Source organism: Lissotriton vulgaris, chromosome 7, assembly GCF_964263255.1.
Source record: "Lissotriton vulgaris chromosome 7, aLisVul1.2, whole genome shotgun sequence".
Taxonomy (NCBI): Eukaryota; Metazoa; Chordata; class Amphibia; order Caudata; family Salamandridae; genus Lissotriton; species Lissotriton vulgaris.
In genome coordinates, this window is record NC_141695.1 from 293,264,158 (window position 1) to 293,288,914 (window position 24,757).

Sequence of the window (24,757 nt, forward strand, 5' to 3'; positions counted from 1 at the left end):
GACCGGTTTCTGGCATTTCAGCCGTCTTCGGCCCGGCTTGCTTGAATCCTGATGGTGCAGTGAGAAAGGAACTCATGTCTGAGTATACCCTGCTACACCTATAGGGGCCAAAAACGATTCAGAAAAGGGGGTGGTGATGAACAGAGTCTCTGAATTAAGCAGACCACTCTTACCCAGTCCAAAGATCAGGGCTTGATCCATCACCGTTATTTATCACACTGCACCATCCCAGCTCAGAACGTGGCTATATGCAAATCAGTCTGTCCCTGGCCCAGTGCATCATGGGAACAGGGCAGACTAAACTACCAAGTCAATTCTTCACCAGAAAGGAGACAAGCTACCGGGGACCGGTTTCTGGCATTTCAGCCGTCTTCGGCCCGGCTTGCTTGAATCCTGATGGTGCAGTGAGAAAGGGACTCATGTCTGAGTATACCCTGCCACACCTATAGTGGCCAAAAACGATTCAGAAAAGGGGGTGGTGATGAACAGAGTGTCTGAATTAAGCAGACCACTCTTAACCAGTCCAAAGATCAGGGCTTGATCCATCACCGTTATTTGTCTCACTGCACCATCCCAGCTCAGAACCTGGCTATATGCAAATCAGTCTGTCCCTGGCCCAGTGCATCATGGGAACAGGGCAGACTAAACTACCAAGCCAATTCTTCACCAGAAAGGAGACAAGCTACCGGGGACCGGTTTCTGGCATTTCAGCCGTCTTCGGCCCGGCTTGCTTGAATCCTGATGGTGCAGTGAGAAAGGGACTCATGTCTGAGTATACCCTGCCACACCTATAGTGGCCAAAAACGATTCAGAAAAGGGGGTGGTGATGAACAGAGTGTCTGAATTAAGCAGACCACTCTTAACCAGTCCAAAGATCAGGGCTTGATCCATCACCGTTATTTGTCTCACTGCACCATCCCAGCTCAGAACCTGGCTATATGCAAATCAGTCTGTCCCTGGCCCAGTGCATCATGGGAACAGGGCAGACTAAACTACCAAGCCAATTCTTCACCAGAAAGGAGACAAGCTACCGGGGACCGGTTTCTGGCATTTCAGCCGTCTTCGGCCCGGCTTGCTTGAATCCTGATGGTGCAGTGAGAAAGGGACTCATGTCTGAGTATACCCTGCCACACCTATAGTGGCCAAAAACGATTCAGAAAAGGGGGTGGTGATGAACAGAGTGTCTGAATTAAGCAGACCACTCTTACCCAGTCCAAAGATCAGGTCTTGATCCATCACCGTTATTTATCTCACTGCACCATGCCAGCTCAGAACCTGGCTATATGCAAATCAGTCTGTCCCTGGCCCAGTGCATCATGGGAACAGGGCAGACTAAACTACCAAGCCAATTCTTCACCAGAAAGGAGACAAGCTATCGGGGACCGGTTTCTGGCATTTCAGCCGTCTTCGGCCCGGCTTGCTTGAATCCTGATGGTGCAGTGAGAAAGGAACTCATGTCTGAGTATACCCTGCTACACCTATAGTGGCCAAAAACGATTCAGAATAGGGGGTGGTGATGAACAGAGTGTCTGAATTAAGCAGACCACTCTTACCCAGTCCAAAGATCAGGGCTTGATCCATCACCGTTATGTATCTCACTGCACCATCCCAGCTCAGAACCTGGCTATATGCAAATCAGTCTGTCCCTGGCCCAGTGCATCATGGGAACAGGGCAGACTAAACTACCAAGCCAATTCTTCACCAGAAAGGAGACAAGCTACCGGGGACCGGTTTCTGGCATTTCCGCCGTCTTCGGCCCGGCTTGCTTGAATCCTGATGGTGCAGTGAGAAAGGAACTCATGTCTGAGTATACCCTGCCACACCTATAGTGGCCAAAAACGATTCAGAAAAGGGGGTGGTGATGAACAGAGTGTCTGAATTAAGCAGACCACTCTTACCCAGTCCAAAGATCAGGGCTTGATCCATCACCGTTATTTATCTCACTGCACCATCCCAGCTCAGAACCTGGTTATATGCAAATCAGTCTGTCCCTGGCCCAGTGCATCATGGGAACAGGGCAGACTAAACTACCAAGCCAATTCTTCACCAGAAAGGAGGCAAGCTACCGGGGACCGGTTTCTGGCATTTCAGCCGTCTTCGGCCCGACTTGCTTGAATCCTGATGGTGCAGTGAGAAAGGGACTCATGTCTGAGTACACCCTGCCACACCTATAGAGGCCAAAAACGATTCAGAAAAGGTGGTGGTGATGAACAGAGTGTCTGAATTAAGCAGACCACTCTTACCCAGTCCAAAGATCAGGGCTTGATCCATCACCGTTATTTATCTCACTGCACCATCCCAGCTCAGAACCTGGCTATATGCAAATCAGTCTGTCCCTGGCCCAGTGCATCATGGGAACAGGGCAGACTAAACTACCAAGCCAATTCTTCACCAGAAAGGAGACAAGCTACCGGGGACCGGTTTCTGGCATTTCAGCCGTCTTCGGCCCGGCTTGCTTGAATCCTGATGGTGCAGTGAGAAAGGAACTCATGTCTGAGTATACCCTGCTACACCTATAGGGGCCAAAAACGATTCAGAAAAGGGGGTGGTGATGAACAGAGTCTCTGAATTAAGCAGACCACTCTTACCCAGTCCAAAGATCAGGGCTTGATCCATCACCGTTATTTATCACACTGCACCATCCCAGCTCAGAACGTGGCTATATGCAAATCAGTCTGTCCCTGGCCCAGTGCATCATGGGAACAGGGCAGACTAAACTACCAAGTCAATTCTTCACCAGAAAGGAGACAAGCTACCGGGGACCGGTTTCTGGCATTTCAGCCGTCTTCGGCCCGGCTTGCTTGAATCCTGATGGTGCAGTGAGAAAGGGACTCATGTCTGAGTATACCCTGCCACACCTATAGTGGCCAAAAACGATTCAGAAAAGGGGGTGGTGATGAACAGAGTGTCTGAATTAAGCAGACCACTCTTAACCAGTCCAAAGATCAGGGCTTGATCCATCACCGTTATTTGTCTCACTGCACCATCCCAGCTCAGAACCTGGCTATATGCAAATCAGTCTGTCCCTGGCCCAGTGCATCATGGGAACAGGGCAGACTAAACTACCAAGCCAATTCTTCACCAGAAAGGAGACAAGCTACCGGGGACCGGTTTCTGGCATTTCAGCCGTCTTCGGCCCGGCTTGCTTGAATCCTGATGGTGCAGTGAGAAAGGGACTCATGTCTGAGTATACCCTGCCACACCTATAGTGGCCAAAAACGATTCAGAAAAGGGGGTGGTGATGAACAGAGTGTCTGAATTAAGCAGACCACTCTTACCCAGTCCAAAGATCAGGTCTTGATCCATCACCGTTATTTATCTCACTGCACCATGCCAGCTCAGAACCTGGCTATATGCAAATCAGTCTGTCCCTGGCCCAGTGCATCATGGGAACAGGGCAGACTAAACTACCAAGCCAATTCTTCACCAGAAAGGAGACAAGCTATCGGGGACCGGTTTCTGGCATTTCAGCCGTCTTCGGCCCGGCTTGCTTGAATCCTGATGGTGCAGTGAGAAAGGAACTCATGTCTGAGTATACCCTGCTACACCTATAGTGGCCAAAAACGATTCAGAATAGGGGGTGGTGATGAACAGAGTGTCTGAATTAAGCAGACCACTCTTACCCAGTCCAAAGATCAGGGCTTGATCCATCACCGTTATGTATCTCACTGCACCATCCCAGCTCAGAACCTGGCTATATGCAAATCAGTCTGTCCCTGGCCCAGTGCATCATGGGAACAGGGCAGACTAAACTACCAAGCCAATTCTTCACCAGAAAGGAGACAAGCTACCGGGGACCGGTTTCTGGCATTTCCGCCGTCTTCGGCCCGGCTTGCTTGAATCCTGATGGTGCAGTGAGAAAGGAACTCATGTCTGAGTATACCCTGCCACACCTATAGTGGCCAAAAACGATTCAGAAAAGGGGGTGGTGATGAACAGAGTGTCTGAATTAAGCAGACCACTCTTACCCAGTCCAAAGATCAGGGCTTGATCCATCACCGTTATTTATCTCACTGCACCATCCCAGCTCAGAACCTGGTTATATGCAAATCAGTCTGTCCCTGGCCCAGTGCATCATGGGAACAGGGCAGACTAAACTACCAAGCCAATTCTTCACCAGAAAGGAGGCAAGCTACCGGGACCGGTTTCTGGCATTTCAGCCGTCTTCGGCCCGACTTGCTTGAATCCTGATGGTGCAGTGAGAAAGGGACTCATGTCTGAGTACACCCTGCCACACCTATAGAGGCCAAAAACGATTCAGAAAAGGTGGTGGTGATGAACAGAGTGTCTGAATTAAGCAGACCACTCTTACCCAGTCCAAAGATCAGGGCTTGATCCATCACCGTTATTTATCTCACTGCACCATCCCAGCTCAGAACCTGGCTATATGCAAATAAGTCTGTCCCTGGCCCAGTGCATCATGGGAACAGGGCAGACTAAACTACCAAGCCAATTCTTCACCAGAAAGGAGACAAGCTACCGGGGACCGGTTTCTAGCATTTCAGCCGTCTTCGGCCCGGCTTGCTTGAATCCTGATGGTGCAGTGAGAAAGGAACTCATGTCTGAGTATACCCTGCTACACCTATAGGGGCCAAAAACGATTCAGAAAAGGGGGTGGTGATGAACAGAGTCTCTGAATTAAGCAGACCACTCTTACCCAGTCCAAAGATCAGGGCTTGATCCATCACCGTTATTTATCACACTGCACCATCCCAGCTCAGAACGTGGCTATATGCAAATCAGTCTGTCCCTGGCCCGGTGCATCATGGGAACAGGGCAGACTAAACTACCAAGTCAATTCTTCACCAGAAAGGAGACAAGCTACCGGGGACCGGTTTCTGGCATTTCAGCCGTCTTCGGCCCGGCTTGCTTGAATCCTGATGGTGCAGTGAGAAAGGGACTCATGTCTGAGTATACCCTGCCACACCTATAGTGGCCAAAAACGATTCAGAAAAGGGGGTGGTGATGAACAGAGTGTCTGAATTAAGCAGACCACTCTTAACCAGTCCAAAGATCAGGGCTTGATCCATCACCGTTATTTGTCTCACTGCACCATCCCAGCTCAGAACCTGGCTATATGCAAATCAGTCTGTCCCTGGCCCAGTGCATCATGGGAACAGGGCAGACTAAACTACCAAGCCAATTCTTCACCAGAAAGGAGACAAGCTACCGGGGACCGGTTTCTGGCATTTCAGCCGTCTTCGGCCCGGCTTGCTTGAATCCTGATGGTGCAGTGAGAAAGGGACTCATGTCTGAGTATACCCTGCCACACCTATAGTGGCCAAAAACGATTCAGAAAAGGGGGTGGTGATGAACAGAGTGTCTGAATTAAGCAGACCACTCTTACCCAGTCCAAAGATCAGGTCTTGATCCATCACCGTTATTTATCTCTCTGCACCATGCCAGCTCAGAACCTGGCTATATGCAAATCAGTCTGTCCCTGGCCCAGTGCATCATGGGAACAGGGCAGACTAAACTACCAAGCAAATTCTTCACCAGAAAGGAGAGAAGCTACCGGAGACCGGTTTCTGGCATTTCAGCCGTCTTCGGCCCGGCTTGCTTGAATCCTGATGGTGCAGTGAGAAAGGAACTCATGTCTGAGTATACCCTGCTACACCTATAGTGGCCAAAAACGATTCAGAAAAGGGGGTGGTGAGGAACAGAGTGTCTGAATTAAGCAGACCACTCTTACCCAGTCCAAAGATCAGGGCTTGATCCATCACCGTTATTTATCTCACTGCACCATCCCAGCTCAGAACCTGGCTATATGCAAATCAGTCTGTCCCTGGCCCAGTGCATCATGGGAACAGGGCAGACTAAACTACCAAGCCAATTCTTCACCAGAAAGGAGACAAGCTACCGGGGACCGGTTTCTGGCATTTCAGCCGTCTTCGGCCCGGCTTGCTTGAATCCTGATGGTGCAGTGAGAAAGGGACTCATGTCTGAGTATACCCTGCCACACCTATAGTGGCCAAAAACGATTCAGAAAAGGGGGTGGTGATGAACAGAGTGTCTGAATTAAGCAGACCACTCTTACCCAGTCCAAAGATCAGGGCTTGATCCATCACCGTTATTTATCTCACTGCACCATCCCAGCTCAGAACCTGGCTATATGCAAATCAGTTTGTCCCTGGCCCAGTGCATCATGGGAACAGGGCAGACTAAACTACCAAGCCAATTCTTCACCAGAAAGGAGACAAGCTACAGGGGACCGGTTTCTGGCATTTCAGCCGTCTTCGGCCCGGCTTGCTTGAATCCTGATGGTGCAGTGAGAAAGGGACTCATGTCTGAGTATACCCTGCTACACCTATAGTGGCCAAAAACGATTGAGAAAAGGGGGTGGTGATGAACAGATTGTCTGAATTAAGCAGACCACTCTTACCCAGTCCAAAGATCAGGGCTTGATCCATCACCGTTATTTATCTCACTGCACCATCCCAGCTCAGAACCTGGCTATATGCAAATCAGTCTGTCCCTGGCCCAGTGCATCATGGAAACAGGGCAGACTAAACTACCAAGCCAATTCTTCACCAGACAGAACACAAGCTACCGGGGACCGGTTTCTGTCATTTTCGCCGTCTTCGGCCCAGCTTGCTTGAATCCTGATGGTGCAGTGAGAAAGGGACTCATGTCTGAGTATACCCTGCCACACCTATAGTGGCCAAAAACGATTCAGAAAAGGGGGTGGTGATGAACAGAGTGTCTGAATTAAGCAGACCACTCTTACCCAGTCCAAAGATCAGGGCTTGATCCATCACCGTTATTTATCTCACTGCACCATGCCAGCTCAGAACCTGGCTATATGCAAATCAGTCTGTCCCTGGCCCAGTGCATCATGGGAACAGGGCAGACTAAACTACCAAGCCAATTCTTCACCAGAAAGGAGACAAGCTACCTGGGACCGGTTTCTGGCATTTCCGCCGTCTTCGGCCCGGCTTGCTTGAATCCTGATGGTGCAGTGAGAAAGGAACTCATGTCTGAGTATACCCTGCCACACCTATAGTGGCCAAAAACGATTCAGAAAAGGGGGTGGTGATGAACAGAGTGTCTGAATTAAGCAGACCACTCTTACCCAGTCCAAAGATCAGGGCTTGATCCATCACCGTTATTTATCTCACTGCACCATCCCAGCTCAGAACCTGGCTATATGCAAATCAGTCTGTCCCTGGCCCAGTGCATCATGGGAACTGGGCAGACTAAACTACCAAGCCAATTCTTCACCAGAAAGGAGGCAAGCTACCGGGGACCGGTTTCTGGCATTTCAGCCGTCTTCGGCCCGACTTGCTTGAATCCTGATGGTGCAGTGAGAAAGGGACTCATGTCTGAGTATACCCTGCCACACCTATAGAGGCCAAAAACGATTCAGAAAAGGGGGTGGTGATGAACAGAGTGTCTGAATTAAGCAGACCACTCTTACCCAGTCCAAAGATCAGGGCTTGATCCATCACCGTTATTTATCTCACTGCACCATCCCAGCTCAGAACCTGGCTATATGCAAATCAGTCTGTCCCTGGCCCAGTGCATCATGGGAACAGGGCAGACTAAACTACCAAGCCAATTCTTCACCAGAAAGGAGACAAGCTACCGGGGACCGGTTTCTGGCATTTCAGCTGTCTTCGGCCCGGCTTGCTTGAATCCTGATGGTGCAGTGAGAAAGGAACTCATGTCTGAGTATAGCCTGCTACACCTATAGTGGCCAAAAACGATTCAGAAAAGGGGGTGGTGATGAACAGAGTCTCTGAATTAAGCAGACCACTCTTACCCAGTCCAAAGATCAGGGCTTGATCCATCACCATTATTTTTCTCACTGCACAATCCCAGCTCAGAACCTGGCTATATGCAAATCAGTCTGTTCCTGGCCCAGTGCATCATGGGAACAGGGCAGACTAAACTACCAAGCCAATTCTTCACCAGAAAGGAGACAAGCTACCGGGGGGGACCAGTTTCTGGCATTTCAGCCGTCTTCGGCCCGGCTTGCTTGAATCCTGATGGTGCAGTGAGAAAGAGACTCATGTCTGAGTATACCCTGCCACACCTATAGTGGCCAAAAACGATTCAGAAAAGGGGGTGGTGATGAACAGAGTGTCTGAATTAAGCAGACCACTCTTACCCAGTCCAAAGATCAGGGCTTGATCCATCACCGTTATTTATCTCACTGCACCATCCCAGCTCAGAACCTGGCCATATGCAAATCAGTCTGTCCCTGGCCCAGTGCATCATGGGAACAGGGCAGACTAAACTACCAAGCCAATTCTTCACCAGAAAGGAGACAAGCTACCTGGGACCGGTTTCTGGCATTTCAGCCGTCTTCGGCCCGGCTTGCTTGAATCCTGATGGTGCAGTGAGAAAGGGACTCATGTCTGAGTATACCCTGCCACACCTATAGTGGCCAAAAACGATTCAGAAAATGGGGTGGTGATGAACAGAGTGTCTGAATTAAGCAGACCACTCTTACCCAGTCAAAAGATCAGGGCTTGATCCATCACCGTTATTTATCTCACTGCACCATCCCAGCTCAGAACCTGGCTATATGCAAATCAGTCTGTCCCTGGCCCAGTGCATCATGGGAACAGGGCAGACTAAACTACCAAGCCAATTCTTCACCAGAAAGGAGACAAGCTACCGGGGACCGGTTTCCGGCATTTCAGCCGTCTTTGGCCCGGCTTGCTTGAATCCTGATGGTGCAGTGAGAAAGGGACTCATGTCTGAGTATACCCTGCCACACCTATAGTGGCCAAAAACGATTCAGAAAAGGGGGTGGTGATGAACAGAGTGTCTGAATTAAGCAGACCACTCTTACCTAGTCCAAAGATCAGGGCTTGATCCATCACCATTATTTATCTCACTGCACAATCCCAGCTCAGAACCTGGCTATATGCAAATCAGTCTGTTCCTGGCCCAGTGCATCATGGGAACAGGGCAGACTAAACTACCAAGCCAATTCTTCACCAGAAAGGAGACAAGCTACCGGGGACCGGTTTCTGGCATTTCAGCCGTCTTCGGCCCGGCTTGCTTGAATCCTGATGGTGCAGTGAGAAAGAGACTCATGTCTGAGTATACCCTGCCACACCTATAGTGGCCAAAAACGATTCAGAAAAGGGGGTGGTGATGAACAGAGTGTCTAAATTAAGCAGACCACTCTTACCCAGTCCAAAGATCAGGGCTTGATCCATCACCGTTATTTATCTCACTGCACCATCCCAGCTCAGAACCTGGCTATATGCAAATCAGTCTGTCCCTGGCCCAGTGCATCATGGGAACAGGGCAGACTAAACTACCAAGCCAATTCTTCACCAGAAAGGAGACAAGCTACCGGGGACCGGTTTCTGGCATTTCAGCCGTCTTCGGCCCGGCTTGCTTGAATCCTGATGGTGCAGTGAGAAAGGGACTCATGTCTGAGTATACCCTGCTACACCTATAGTGGCCAAAAACGATTCAGGAAAGGGGGTGGTGATGAACAGAGTGTCTGAATTAAGCAGACCACTCTTACCCAGTCCAAAGATCAGGGCTTGATCCATCACCATTATTTATCTCACTGCACCATCCCAGCTCAGAACCTGGCTACATGCAAATCAGTCTGTCCCTGGCCCAGTGCATCATGGGAACAGGGCAGACTAAACTACCAAGCCAATTCTTCACCAGAAAGGAGACAAGCTACCGGGGACCAGTTTCTGGCATTTCAGCCGTCTTCGGCCCGGTTTGCTTGAATCCTGATGGTGCAGTGAGAAAGAGACTCATGTCTGAGTATACCCTGTCACACCTATAGTGGCCAAAAACGATTCAGAAAAGGGGGTGGTGATGAACAGAGTGTCTGAATTAAGCAGACCACTCTTACCCAGTCCAAAGATCAGGGCTTGATCCATCACCGATGTTTATCTCACTGCACCATCCCAGCTCAGAACCTGGCTATATGCAAATCAGTCTGTCCCTGGCCCAGTGCATCATGGGAACAGGGCAGACTAAACTACCAAGCCAATTCTTCACCAGAAAGGAGACAAGCTACCGGGGACCGGTTTCTGGCATTTCAGCCGTCTTCGGCCCGGCTTGCTTGAATCCTGATGGTGCAGTGAGAAAGGGACTCATGTCTGAGTATACCCTGCCACACCTATAGTGGCCAAAAACGATTCAGAAAAGGTGGTGGTGAGGAACAGAGTGTCTGAATTAAGCAGACCACTCTTACCCAGTCCAAAGATCAGGGCTTGATCCATCACCGTTATTTATCTCACTGCACCATCCCAGCTCAGAACCTGGCTATATGCAAATCAGTCTGTCCCTGGCCCAGTGCATCATGGGAACAGGGCAGACTAAACTACCAAGCCAATTCTTCACCAGAAAGGAGACAAGCTACCGGGGACCGGTTTCTGGCATTTCCGCCGTCTTCGGCCCGGCTTGCTTGAATCCTGATGGTGCAGTGAGAAAGGGACTCATGTCTGAGTATACCCTGCCACACCTATAGTGGCCAAAAACGATTCAGAAAAGGGGGTGGTGATGAACAGAGTGTCTGAATTAATCAGACCACTCTTACCCAGTCCAAAGATCAGGGCTTGATCCATCACCGTTATTTATCTCACTGCACCATCCCAGCTCAGAACCTGGCTATATGCAAATCAGTCTGTCCCTGGCCCAGTGCATCATGGGAACAGGGCGGACTAAACTACCAAGCCAATTCTTCACCAGAAAAGCTACCGGGGACCGGTTTCTAGCATTTCAGCTGTCTTCGGCCCGGCTTGCTTGAATCCTGATTGTGCAGTGAGAAAGGGACTCATGTCTGAGTATACCCTGCCACACCTATAGTGGCCAAAAACGATTCAGAAAAGGGGGTGGTGATGAACAGAGTGTCTGAATTAAGCAGACCACTCTTACCCAGTCCAAAGATCAGGGCTTGATCCATCACCATTATTTATCTCACTGCACCATCCCAGCTCAGAACCTGGCTATATGCAAATCAGTCTGTCCCTGGCCCAGTGCATCATGGGAACAGGGCAGACTAAACTACCAAGCCAATTCTTCACCAGAAAGGAGACAAGCTACCGGGGACCGGTTTCTGGCATTTCAGCCGTCTTCGGCCCGGCTTGCTTGAATCCTGATGGTGCAGTGAGAAAGGAACTCATGTCTGAGTATACCCTGCTACACCTATGGTGGCCAAAAACGATTCAGAAAAGGGGATGGTGATGAACAGAGTGTCTGAATTAAGCAGACCACTCTTACCCAGTCTAAAGATCAGGGCTTGATCCATCACCATTATTTATCTCACTGCACAATCCCAGCTCAGAACCTGGCTATATGCAAATCAGTCTGTTCCAGGCCCAGTGCATCATGGGAACAGGGCAGACTAAACTACCAAGCCAATTCTTCACCAGAAAGGAGACAATCTACCGGGGACCGGTTTCTGGCATTTCAGCCGTCTTCGGCCCGGCTTGCTTGAATCCTGATGGTGCAGTGAGAAAGGAACTCATGTCTGAGTATACCCTGCTACACCTATAGTGGCCAAAAACGATTCAGAAAAGGGGGTGGTGATGAACAGAGTGTCTGAATTAAGCAGACCACTCTTACCCAGTCCAAAGATCAGGGCTTGATCCATCACCGTTATTTATCTCAATGCACCATCCCAGCTCAGAACCTGGCTATATGCAAATCAGTCTGTCCCTGGCCCAGTGCATCATGGGAACAGGGGAGACTAAACTACCAAGCCAATTCTTCACCAGAAAGGAGACAAGCTACCGGGGACCGGTTTCTGGCATTTCCGCCGTCTTCGGCCCGGCTTGCTTGAATCCTGATGGTGCAGTGAGAAAGGGACTCATGTCTGAGTATACCCTGCCACACCTATAGTGGCCAAAAACGATTCAGAAAAGGGGGTGGTGATGAACAGAGTGTCTGAATTAAGCAGACCACTCTTACCCAGTCAAAAAATCAGGGCTTGATCCATCACCGTTATTTATCTCACTGCACCATCCCAGCTCAGAACCTGGCTATATGCAAATCAGTCTGTCCCTGGCCCAGTGCATCATGGGAACAGGGCAGACTAAACTACCAAGCCAATTCTTCACCAGAAAGGAGACAAGCTACCGGGGACCGGTTTCTGGCATTTCAGCCGTCTTTGGCCCGGCTTGCTTGAATCCTGATGGTGCAGTGAGAAAGGGACTCATGTCTGAGTATACCCTGCCACACCTATAGTGGCCAAAAACGATTCAGAAAAGGGGGTGGTGATGATCAGAGTGTCTGAATTAAGCAGACCACTCTTACCCAGTCCAAAGATCAGGGCTTGATCCATCACCGTTATTTATCTCACTGCACCATCCCAGCTCAGAACCTGGCTATATGCAAATCAGTCTGTCCCTGGCCCAGTGCATCATGGGAACAGGGCAGACTAAACTACCAAGCCAATTCTTCACCAGAAAGGAGACAAGCTACCGGGGACCGGTTTCTGGCATTTCAGCCGTCTTCGGCCCGGCTTGCTTGAATCCTGATGGTGCAGTGAGAAAGGGACTCATGTCTGAGTATACCCTGCTACACCTATAGTGGCCAAAAACGATTCAGAAAAGGGGGTGGTGATGAACAGAGTGTCTGAATTAAGCAGACCACTCCTACCCAGTCCAAAGATCAGGGCTTGATCCATCACCATTATTTATCTCACTGCACCATCCCAGCTCAGAACCTGGCTATATGCAAATCAGTCTGTCCCTGACCCAGTGCATCATGGAAACAGGGCAGACTAAACTACCAAGCCAATTCTTCACCAGAAAGGAGACAAGCTACCGGGGACCGGTTTCTGGCGTTTCCGCCGTCTTCGGCCCGGCTTGCTTGAATCCTGATGGTGCAGTGAGAAAGGGACTCATGTCTGAGTATACCCTGCCACACCTATAGTGGCCAAAAACGATTCAGAAAAGGGGGTGGTGATGAACAGAGTGTCTGAATTAAGCAGACCACTCTTACCCAGTCCAAAGATCAGGGCTTGATCCATCACCATTATTTATCTCACTGCACAATCCCAGCTCAGAACCTGGCTATATGCAAATCAGTCTGTTCCTGGCCCAGTGCATCATGGGAACAGGGCAGACTAAACTACCAAGCCAATTCTTCACCAGAAAGGAGACAAGCTACCGGGGACCGGTTTCTGGCATTTCAGCCGTCTTCGGCCCGGCTTGCTTGAATCCTGATGGTGCAGTGAGAAAGAGACTCATGTCTGAGTATACCCTGCCACACCTATAGTGGCCAAAAACGATTCAGAAAAGGGGGTGGTGATGAACAGAGTGTCTGAATTAAGCAGACCACTCTTACCCACACCAAAGATCAGGGCGTGATCCATCACCGTTATTTATCTCACTGCACCATCCCAGCTCAGAACCTGGCTATATGCAAATCAGTCTGTCCCTGGCCCAGTGCATCATGGGAACAGGGCAGACTAAACTACCACCCAATTCTTCACCAGAAAGGAGACAAGCTACCGGGGACCGGTTTCTGGCATTTCAGCCGTCTTCGGCCCGGCTTGCTTGAATCCTGATGGTGCAGTGAGAAAGGGACTCATGTCTGAGTATACCCTGCTACACCTATAGTGGCCAAAAACGATTCAGAAAAGGGGGTGGTGATGAACAGAGTGTCTGAATTAAGCAGACCACTCTTACCCAGTCCAAAGATCAGGGCTTGATCCATCACCGTTATTTATCTCACTGCACCATCCCAGCTCAGAACCTGGCTATATGCAAATCAGTCTGTCCCTGGCCCAGTGCATCATGGAAACAGGGCAGACTAAACTACCAAGCCAATTCTTCACCAGAAAGGAGACAAGCTACCGGGGACCGGTTTCTGGCATTTCCGCCGTCTTCGGCCCGGCTTGCTTGAATCTGATGGTGCAGTGAGAAAGGGACTCATGTCTGAGTATACCCTGCCACACTTATAGTGGCCAAAAACGATTCAGAAAAGGGGGTGGTGATGAACAGAGTGTCTGAATTAAGCAGACCACTCTTACCCAGTCCAAAGATCAGGGCTTGATCCATCACTGTTATTTATCTCACTGCACCATCCCAGCTCAGAACCTGGCTATATGCAAATCAGTCTGTCCCTGGCCCAGTGCATCATGGGAACAGGGCAGACTAAACTACCAAGCCAATTCTTCACCAGAAAGGAGACAAGCTACCGGGGACCGGTTTCTGGCATTTCAGCCGTCTTCGGCCCGGTTTGCTTGAATCCTGATGGTGCAGTGAGAAAGAGACTCATGTCTGAGTATACCCTGCCACACCTATAGTGGCCAAAAACGATTCAGAAAAGGGGGTGGTGATGAACAGAGTGTCTGAATTAAGCAGACCACTCTTACCCAGTCCAAAGATCAGGGCTTGATCCATCACCGATGTTTATCTCACTGCACCATCCCAGCTCAGAACCTGGCTATATGCAGATCAGTCTGTCCCTGGCCCAGTGCATCATGGGAACAGGGACGACTAAACTACCAAGCCAATTCTTCACCAGAAAGGAGACAAGCTACCGGGGACCGGTTTCTGGCATTTCAGCCGTCTTCGGCCCGGCTTGCTTGAATCCTGATGGTGCAGTGAGAAAGGGACTCATGTCTGAGTATACCCTGCCACACCTATAGTGGACAAAAACGATTCAGAAAAGGGGGTGGTGATAAACAGAGTGTCTGAATTAAGCAGACCACTCTTACCCAGTCAAAAGATCAGGGCTTGATCCATCACCGTTATTTATCTCACTGCACCATCCCAGCTCAGAACCTGGCTATATGCAAATCAGTCTTTCCCTGGCCCAGAGCATCATGGGAACAGGGCAGACTAAACTACCAAGCCAATTCTTCACCAGAAAGGAGACAAGCTACCGGGGACCGGTTTCTGGCATTTCAGCCGTCTTCGGCCCGGCTTGCTTGAATCCTGATGGTGCAGTGAGAAAGGAACTCATGTCTGAGTATACCCTGCTACACCTATAGTGGCCAAAAACAATTCAGAAAAGGGGGTGGTGATGAACAGAGTGTCTGAATTAAGCAGACCAGTCTTACCCAGTCCAAAGATCAGGGCTTGATCCATCACCGTTATTTATCTCACTGCACCATCCCAGCTCAGAACCTGGCTATATGCAAATCAGTCTGTCCCTGGCCCAGTGCATCATGGGAACAGGGCAGACTAAACTACCAAGCCAATTCTTCACCAGAAAGGAGACAAGCTACCGGGGACCGGTTTCTAGCATTTCAGCCGTCTTCGGCCCGGCTTGCTTGAATCCTGATGGTGCAGTGAGAAAGGGACTCATGTCTGAGTATACCCTGCCACACCTATAGTGGCCAAAAACGATTCAGAAAAGGGGGTGGTGATGAACCGAGTGTCTGAATTAAGTAGATCACTCTTACCCAGTCCAAAGATCAGGGCTTGATCCATCACCGTTATTTATCTCACTGCACCATCCCAGCTCAGAACCTGGCTATATGCAAATCAGTCTGTCCCTGGCCCAGTGCATCATGGGAACAGGGCAGACTAAACTACCAAGCCAATTCTTCACCAGAAAGGAGACAAGCTACCGGGGACCGGTTTCTGGCATTTCAGCCGTCTTCGGCCCGGCTTGCTTGAATCCTGATGGTGCAGTGAGAAAGGAACTCATGTCTGAGTATACCCTGCTACACCTATAGTGGCCAAAAACGATTCAGAAAAGGGGGTGGTGATGAACAGAGTGTCTGAATTAAGCAGACCACTCTTACCCAGTCCAAAGATCAGGGCTTGATCCATCACCATTATTTATCTCACTGCACAATCCCAGCTCAGAACCTGGCTATATGCAAATCAGTCTGTTCCAGGCCCAGTGCATCATGGGAACAGGGCAGACTAAACTACCAAGCCAATTCTTCACCAGAAAGGAGACAAGCTACCGGGGACCGGTTTCTGGCATTTCAGCCGTCTTCGGCCCGGCTTGCTTGAATCCTGATGGTGCAGTGAGAAAGGAACTCATGTCTGAGTATACCCTGCTACACCTATAGTGGCCAAAAACGATTCAGAAAAGGGGGTGGTGATGAACAGAGTGTCTGAATTAAGCAGACCACTCTTACCCAGTCCAAAGATCAGGGCTTGATCCATCACCGTTATTTATCTCACTGCACCATCCCAGCTCAGAACGTGGCTATATGCAAATCAGTCTGTCCCTGGCCCAGTGCATCATGGGAACAGGGCAGACTAAACTACCAAGCCAATTCTTCACCAGAAAGGAGACAAGCTACCGGGGACCGGTTTCTGGCATTTCCGCCGTCTTCGGCCCGGCTTGCTTGAATCCTGATGGTGCAGTGAGAAAGGGACTCATGTCTGAGTATACCCTGCCACACCTATAGTGGCCAAAAACGATTCAGAAAAGGGGGTGGTGATGAACAGAGTGTCTGAATTAAGCAGACCACTCTTACCCAGTCAAAAAATCAGGGCTTGATCCATCACCGTTATTTATCTCACTGCACCATCCCAGCTCAGAACCTGGCTATATGCAAATCAGTCTGTCCCTGGCCCAGTGCATCATGGGAACAGGGCAGACTAAACTACTAAGCCAATTCTTCACCAGAAAGGAGACAAGCTACCGGGGACCGGTTTCTGGCATTTCAGCCGTCTTCGGCCCGGCTTGCTTGAATCCTGATGGTGCAGTGAGAAAGGGACTCATGTCTGAGTATACCCTGCCACACCTATAGTGGCCAAAAACGATTCAGAAAAGGGGGTGGTGATAAACAGAGTGTCTGAATTAAGCAGACCACTCTTACCCAGTCAAAAGATCAGGGCTTGATCCATCACCGTTATTTATCTCACTGCACCATCCCAGCTCAGAACCTGGCTATATGCAAATCAGTCTGTCCCTGGCCCAGTGCATCATGGGAACAGGGCAGACTAAACTACCAAGCCAATTCTTCACCAGAAAGGAGACAAGCTACCGGGGACCGGTTTCTGGCATTTCAGCCGTCTTCGGCCCGGCTTGCTTGAATCCTGATGGTGCAGTGAGAAAGGAACTCATGTCTGAGTATACCCTGCTACACCTATAGTGGCCAAAAACGATTCAGAAAAGGGGGTGGTGATGAACAGAGTGTCTGAATTAAGCAGACCACTCTTACCCAGTCCAAAGATCAGGGCTTGATCCATCACCGTTATTTATCTCACTGCACCATCCCAGCTCAGAACCTGGCTATATGCAAATCAGTCTGTCCCTGGCCCAGTGCATCATGGGAACAGGGCAGACTAAACTACCAAGCCAATTCTTCACAAGAAAGGAGACAAGCTACCGGGGACCGGTTTCTAGCATTTCAGCCGTCTTCGGCCCGGCTTGCTTGAATCCTGATATTGCAGTGAGAAAGGGACTCATGTCTGAGTATACCCTGCCACACCTATAGTGGCCAAAAACGATTCAGAAAAGGGGGTGGTGATGAACAGAGTGTCTGAATTAAGCAGACCACTCTTACTCAGTCCAAAGATCAGGGCTTGATCCATCACCGTTATTTATCTCACTGCACCATCCCAGCTCAGAACCTGGCTATATGCAAATCAGTCTGTCCCTGGCCCAGTGCATCATGGGAACAGGGCAGACTAAACTACCAAGCCAATTCTTCACCAGAAAGGAGACAAGCTACCGGGGACCGGTTTCTGGCATTTCAGCCGTCTTCGGCCCGGCTTGCTTGAATCCTGATGGTGCAGTGAGAAAGGAACTCATGTCTGAGTATACCCTGCTACACCTATAGTGGCCAAAAACGATTCAGAAAAGGGGGTGGTGATGATCAGAGTGTCTGAATTAAGCAGACCACTCTTACCCAGTCCAAAGATCAGGGCTTGATCCATCACCATTATTTATCTCACTGCACAATCCCAGCTCAGAACCTGGCTATATGCAAATCAGTCTGTTCCAGGCCCAGTGCATCATGGGAACAGGGCAGACTAAACTACCAAGCCAATTCTTCACCAGAAAGGAGACAAGCTACCGGGGACCGGTTTCTGGCATTTCAGCCGTCTTCGGCCCGGCTTGCTTGAATCCAGATGGTGCAGTGAGAAAGGAACTCATGTCTGAGTATACCCTGCTACACCTATAGTGGCCAAAAACGATTCAGAAAAGGGGGTGCTGATGAACAGAGTGTCTGAATTAAGCAGACCACTCTTACCCAGTCCAAAGATCAGGGCTTGATCCATCACCGTTATTTATCTCACTGCACCATCCCAGCTCAGAACCTGGCTATATGCAAATCAGTCTGTCCCTGGCCCAGTGCATCATGGGAACAGGGCAGACTAAACTACCAAGCCAATTCTTCACCAGAAAGGAGACAAGCTACCGGGGACCGGTTTCTGGCATTTCCGCCGTCTTCGGCCCGGCTTGCTTGAATCCTGATGGTGCAGTGAGAAAGGGACTCATGTCTGAGTATACCCTGCCACACCTATAGTGGCCAAAAACGATTCAGAAAAGGGGGTGGTGATGAACAGAGTGTCTGAATTAAGCAGACCACTCTTACCCAGTCAAAAAATCAGGGCTTGATCCATCACCGTTATTTATCTCACTGCACCATCCCAGCTCAGAACCTGGCTATATGCAAATCAGTCTGTCCCTGGCCCAGTGCATCATGGGAACAGGGCAGACTAAACTACCAAGCCAATTCTTCACCAGAAAGGAGACAAGCTACCGGGGACCGGTTTCTGGCATTTCAGCCGTCTTCGGCCCGGCTTGCTTGAATCCTGATGGTGCAGTGAGAAAGGGACTCATGTCTGAGTATACCCTGCCACACCTAAAGTGGCCAAAAACGATTCAGAAAAGGGGGTGGTGATGAACAGAGTGTCTGAATTAAGCAGACCACTCTTACCCAGTCCAAAGATCACGGCTTGATCCATCACCGTTATTTATCTCACTGCACCATCCCAGCTCAGAACCTGGCTATATGCAAATCAGTCTGTCCCTGGCCCAGTGCATCATGGGAACAGGGCAGACTAAACTACCAAGCCAATTCTTCACCAGAAAGGAGACAAGCTACCGGGGACCGGTTTCTGGCATTTCAGCCGTCTTCGGCCCGGCTTGCTTGAATCCTGATGGTGCAGTGAGAAAGGGACTCATGTCTGAGTATACCCTGCCACACCTATAGTGGCCAAAAACGATTCAGAAAAGGGGGTGGTAATGAACAGAGTGTCTGAATTAAGCAGACCACTCTTACCCAGTCCAAAGATCAAGGCTTGATCCATCACCATTATTTATCTCACTGCACAATCCCAGCTCAGAACCTGGCTATATGCAAATCATTCTGTCCCTGGCCCAGTGCATCATGGGAACAGGGCAGACTAAACTACCAAGCCAATTCTTCACCAGAAAGGAGACAAGCTACCGGGGACCGGTTTCTGGCATTTCAGCCGTCTTCGGCCCGGCTTGCTTGAATCCTGATGGTGCAGTGAGAAAGGAACTCATGTCTGAGTATACCCTGCTACACCTATAGTGGCCAAAAACGATTCAGAAAAGGCGGTGGTGATGAACAGAGTGTCTGAATTAAGCAGACCACTCTTACCCAGTCCAAAGATCAGGGCTTGATCCATCACCGTTATTTATCTCACTGCACCATCCCAGCTCAGAACCTGGCTATATGCAAATCAGTCTGTCCCTGGCCCAGTGCATCATGGGAACAGGGCAGACTAAACTACCAAGCCAATTCTTCACCAGAAAGGAGACAAGCTACCGGGGACCGGTTTCTGGCATTTCCGCCGTCTTCGGCCCGGCTTGCTTGAATCCTGATGGTGCAGTGAGAAAGGGACTCATGTCTGAGTATACCCTGCCACACCTATAGTGGCCAAAAACGATTCAGAAAAGGGGGTGGTGATGAACAGAGTGTCTGAATTAAGCAGACCACTCTTACCCAGTCAAAAAATCAGGGCTTGATCCATCACCGTTATTTATCTCACTGCACCATCCCAGCTCAGAACCTGGCTATATGCCAATCAGTCTGTCCCTGGCCCAGTGCATCATGGGAACAGGGCAGACTAAACTACCAAGCCAATTCTTCACCAGAAAGGAGACAAGCTACCGGGGACCGGTTTCTGGCATTTCAGCCGTCTTCGGCCCGGCTTGCTTGAATCCTGATGGTGCAGTGAGAAAGGGACTCATGTCTGAGTATACCCTGCCACACCTATAGTGGCCAAAAACGATTCAGAAAAGGGGGTGGTGATGAACAGAGTGTCTGAATTAAGCAGACCACTCTTACCCAGTCCAAAGATCACGGCTTGATCCATCACCGTTATTTATCTCACTGCACCATCCCAGCTCAGAACCTGGCTATATGCAAATCAGTCTGTCCCCGGCCCAGTGCATCATGGGAACAGGGCAGACTAAACTACCAAGCCAATTCTTCACCAGAAAAGAGACAAGCTACCGGGGACCGGTTTCTGGCATTTCAGCCGTCTTCGGCCCGGCTTGCTTGAATCCTGATGGTGCAGTGAGAAAGGGACTCATGTCTGAGTATACCCTGCCACACCTATAGTGGACAAAAACGATTCAGAAAAGGGGGTGGTGATAAACAGAGTGTCTGAATTAAGCAGACCACTCTTACCCAGTCAAAAGATCAGGGCTTGATCCATCACCGTTATTTATCTCACTGCACCATCCCAGCTCAGAACCTGGCTATATGCAAATCAGTCTGTCCCTGGTGAGGTTCCGTGACGGTTCCGTGACGACTTGAACCCGTGTTTTCAAGTTTGTCGGAAATACATAAAATTAGTATCAGCGAACCGCAAATGATCCATTTAGTATATCCTAGTGTTTTCGCTACGCTACGAGCAAGAGCACTCCTTCCACTGACACATTTCTGATACACACACGGCATCCATCTTAGATCGTGGCCGCCATTTTTGTGGTTCCTTGCCCTCACATATGCAATAGCCTCTGATCATTTCATTCACTTCACTTTGATTAAAGACACGTAGCCTTAGCCGGAGATTCACCTCTTACATGACACGTGCACCTTAAACCAGATCACGCTGAAGCTGCATGACTCGACAAAGGCTGCCTCCTCTGCCCGAGGCCAGCCCACCTGAACTGGTTTTCCTGTCCATTGTACCTGATCATGATTAGGCGGCCGAAGCCGGTAGCCTTGCCCATTTACAACCCACAAACATCTCTTATCCCGCTTTTCTATCTTCTGCACCTGGCTCTGCTCCTTTCCTTCTGGGCCTTTATTAGGGGGAGGTAACGAACTTTACGATGAGGCGGTCCGGGTCTTGAATGCAATATTGACAAGGGATTGTGATGGACTGGTGGGAACCCCTCTTCGTGATGTTTGGTATCAGATATTATCGACAGTTCCTGTGTAACGCCAAATATTTATTGTTTAGAGACACAAAGGTTTGGGAATGTACCGACATGTGAAATATTTGCCTAGAGCACAATTTTTAGTATATAAGGAGCAACCCACTTTGTACAAATCGAACAGTCTCCTAGATTCTGCCCATGTGTAGATTCTGTGACTTCTGTGTCCCTGCAGTAATAAACCTTTGGTCTTTGACGCCACCATCGAGAAGCCCGTGTTTCTGTTCATTTGTGCACCAAGGCAGGTGGGACTCCGGGGTCTTTGGGTGTTGTACCCTGACACCTCTGGACGGAACCAAAAAGTCCAGAACTCCAATTGGCGCCCAACGTGGGGCGACGTCATTCGGTACCGGTCCAAAAGCCTGAAGAGTTCGAGAAGCTTCGTGTGAAGATTCCTGAGGGAGGCGCCCCACTTCATCGATCCCGGCATATCGCAAAAGTGGCCCTGAAGTTCTCTTCCACGAGGGTTCCCGTTCAGGACGGCTGCAGTGGGCCGTTGCCTTGACCGTCGCCCTGTCTTGGACCCGAAGTGGTGCAGTCCTTAGTACAGCGAAACGTGACGGGTTTCTCCTTGGTGACGTCTTCAGTGACTCAGTTAAGTATTTAGTGATAGCTAGCTGGTTACTTTTGTGAGGATTGTTAAAAATCCTTGATCGGTTCTTGGTTTGGTTTGGTTTTGTAAGATTATCACTAGTTGTTCTGGTTACGATAATCTATTTGGTTCAGTTTTGGGTATCGATACATCAGTTCGTTTTTTTTTGTAGGCCTAAGTTCTTGGTTCAAGTGCACAAATTTGTTTCGTGTTTGTTTGTTTTGTGTTCCGGACTGAGAATGGTAAGTCGGAAAATGTTGTCTTGTTTTAGTTGCAACAGTGACTCACAATTAGAGGATTCCTGTCTGGTTCCTCCGATTGGGACTCCCCTATATGACCTATATTGTAAGTATGGTGTGGGTCCTATAACTTATAATGAGATATGGGTCCGTTATTGTAAGAAGGATGGTGTCCTTAGTTGGCCACTGCATGGTAGTTTTGAACAAGAGATTCTCGACAATTTAGAAGCGAAATTGTTTAGGAAGAAAGCCCGGCCGGCAATGTTTGATTCCTTTCGTTATTGGCGGAAAGAATCCAAACAGAGAGAAATGAAAAGGTTGAAAAAAGAGCAAAAAGAACTAGAAGAGTTAACTCTAGAGCAAGCGACTAAGCAGTTGCAGGCTAACGAGTGTGAGAAAGCCATAGATGTAGCCATTAGAGAGCGTAACTTAGCGATTGACAAGTGCTATCCTGCCTTGCCATCGAAAATGGCTAAGATACTGGAGGATTCCGAAAACGATCCTCTGCTATCTTATCTGTTACGGTCGCCTCCACCGTATGCACAAGGTGCTGCGGCTCCACTTATACCGGATGTTCAATTGCCGGTTGCTGGACAACCTGGTGTTCTTGTTCCTCAGAATCAAGTTCCTATACCTCCTGTGGTGAATGTAAATGTTCCTACAGCTCCTCCTCTTCCTGCACTACCCGCTCCTATACCTACCACTGTACCTATTGGTCCTCAAACTATTTTCCTCGATACTCCTACTGTTTCGTCATCTATTCCTACCTCTACTGCGTTCTCTATGTCTGCGAGTGTACTAACTCCACTTTCTGTTCGTCGAAGAATCACTGATTCTGTTACTAATATGCTGTCGCCTATATATAAAACCTTGATTAAGACTCCTACTCCTGACTCTGTTCAGAGACGGAGTCAGCTTCCAAGTACTGAGGAACGGGGAGTTTTAGACTCCACAGCTCTCAGATGGATTACAAAAGTTAGAAGATATAGTACGAAAGATGTGTTAGAGACATTTATGCAATGGGGAGAGCCAACACAGCGATACGTCTTCGACGAGATGTGCTCGTTGTTGCGTGAGGAAATAGAAGAAGACGATGTCGAATCAGATTTGGAAGATTTAATTAAGATTCAAAAAGAGTTTGCTGCTGGAATGATAGTGGGCGATAATATAAAGGAAGCGATGGAACTCATTTTGAGTTTTAGGAATGATCCATCTCTTCGTTCCCCGAGAGATTTAGAGAAAGGTAGAATGAAGCTAAGTCGCCAATATCCTATGAGGGAAGTTCCTCCAATTTGGCGCGAGGCAGTACAACGTGATGATAATGCGGGTATTGCAGCTGCTCCAGCACAGTTCCAAAGAGTATGGATACATATTCCGTGGAAGCGAGCAGAAGTGTTAGCAGTGAAACAGGCCTTGCCAGATCCACGTAAGAATCCAGCCGGATATTACAAGGAATTGACACAGACAGTTGAGGCTTGTATAATGAACTTAGCCGACATTGATATGTTGTTTGGTAATGTAGTTCCACAACCAGTGTGGGCTAAAATTCGTAGAGAGGATCATCAGGCTGCTTTAGGTGGTGATTGGGCAGCTATCACTGCAGCAGATGCTCAACAAATAGGTGGTGCGAAACCCGAACCCCTAATTGCTAATCTTCCTGGCAGAATAATAGATTTAATGAAGACTCTGATGCCAGCATTGCGTGTTAATTGGGATAAATTATCCGCATGCAAGCAGAAGAAAGACGAAAGTGTCTCGGACTTCTTCACGAGGTTCGAAGAGACTTTTGTGGATCATAGTGGTCAGGACATGAGCACTGAAGGAGGACAGAGATTGTTTGTCGATAAATTTGTGCATAATTTGTTACCCGAATTATGCAATAAATTGAAAGACTCAGAAAGTGCGTGGGCTGTATCTACGACAGCGCAAATACTTGCGACTGCACAGTACTATGAAAATAGGGATAAAGAGGAAAAGGAGAAATCAGAGAAGAAAACGAAAGATTTAAAGACTAAAGTTCTTTTACAGCAGGCGTATCCGCCTCGCACGAATCAGACTAATATGCAACAGAATTCGTATCAAAAGACAGATTATAATTCGACCAGGCCTCAATACCAGTGGAATCAGTGTGCGTACTGTAAGAAAGAGGGTCACTATAAAAATGATTGTCAGATTTTAGCGCAAAATAATGCGGCAGCAGCTCAGAGAGGTCGTGGTGGTTTTGCACAGAATTCTAGAGGTCGGGGACGAGGTGCTATGCCTCCACAAACTAATGATCGTCCTTCTAATCACTTTGATCAGCGAAATGTACAGTCAGCTCAACAGAATAGATCTCAGCAATATCTTGTTGAGGATTATTGTGAAGTTGAAGAGGGATTTCAACAAAATGGGTACTAGGACAGCCATAGACAGAGAGAGGGAGTAGTATCAGTTCCAGTGGATCAGAGTGGGCCTTATGTCGCAGTAGCAACATCAGGTGTAGTCGAACCGTTTCTGTTGGATACTGGTGCCGCAAAAAGTTCTATCATGCATGCGAAACTCCCTGGCGCACCTTTGTCTGGCTCAACAAATGTTTCCGTAGGTTTTTCAGGCGCCCCTGTGTACAACCCGATATCTGGTCCTTTGTCTATTTCTGTTGGACCGTGTCAAT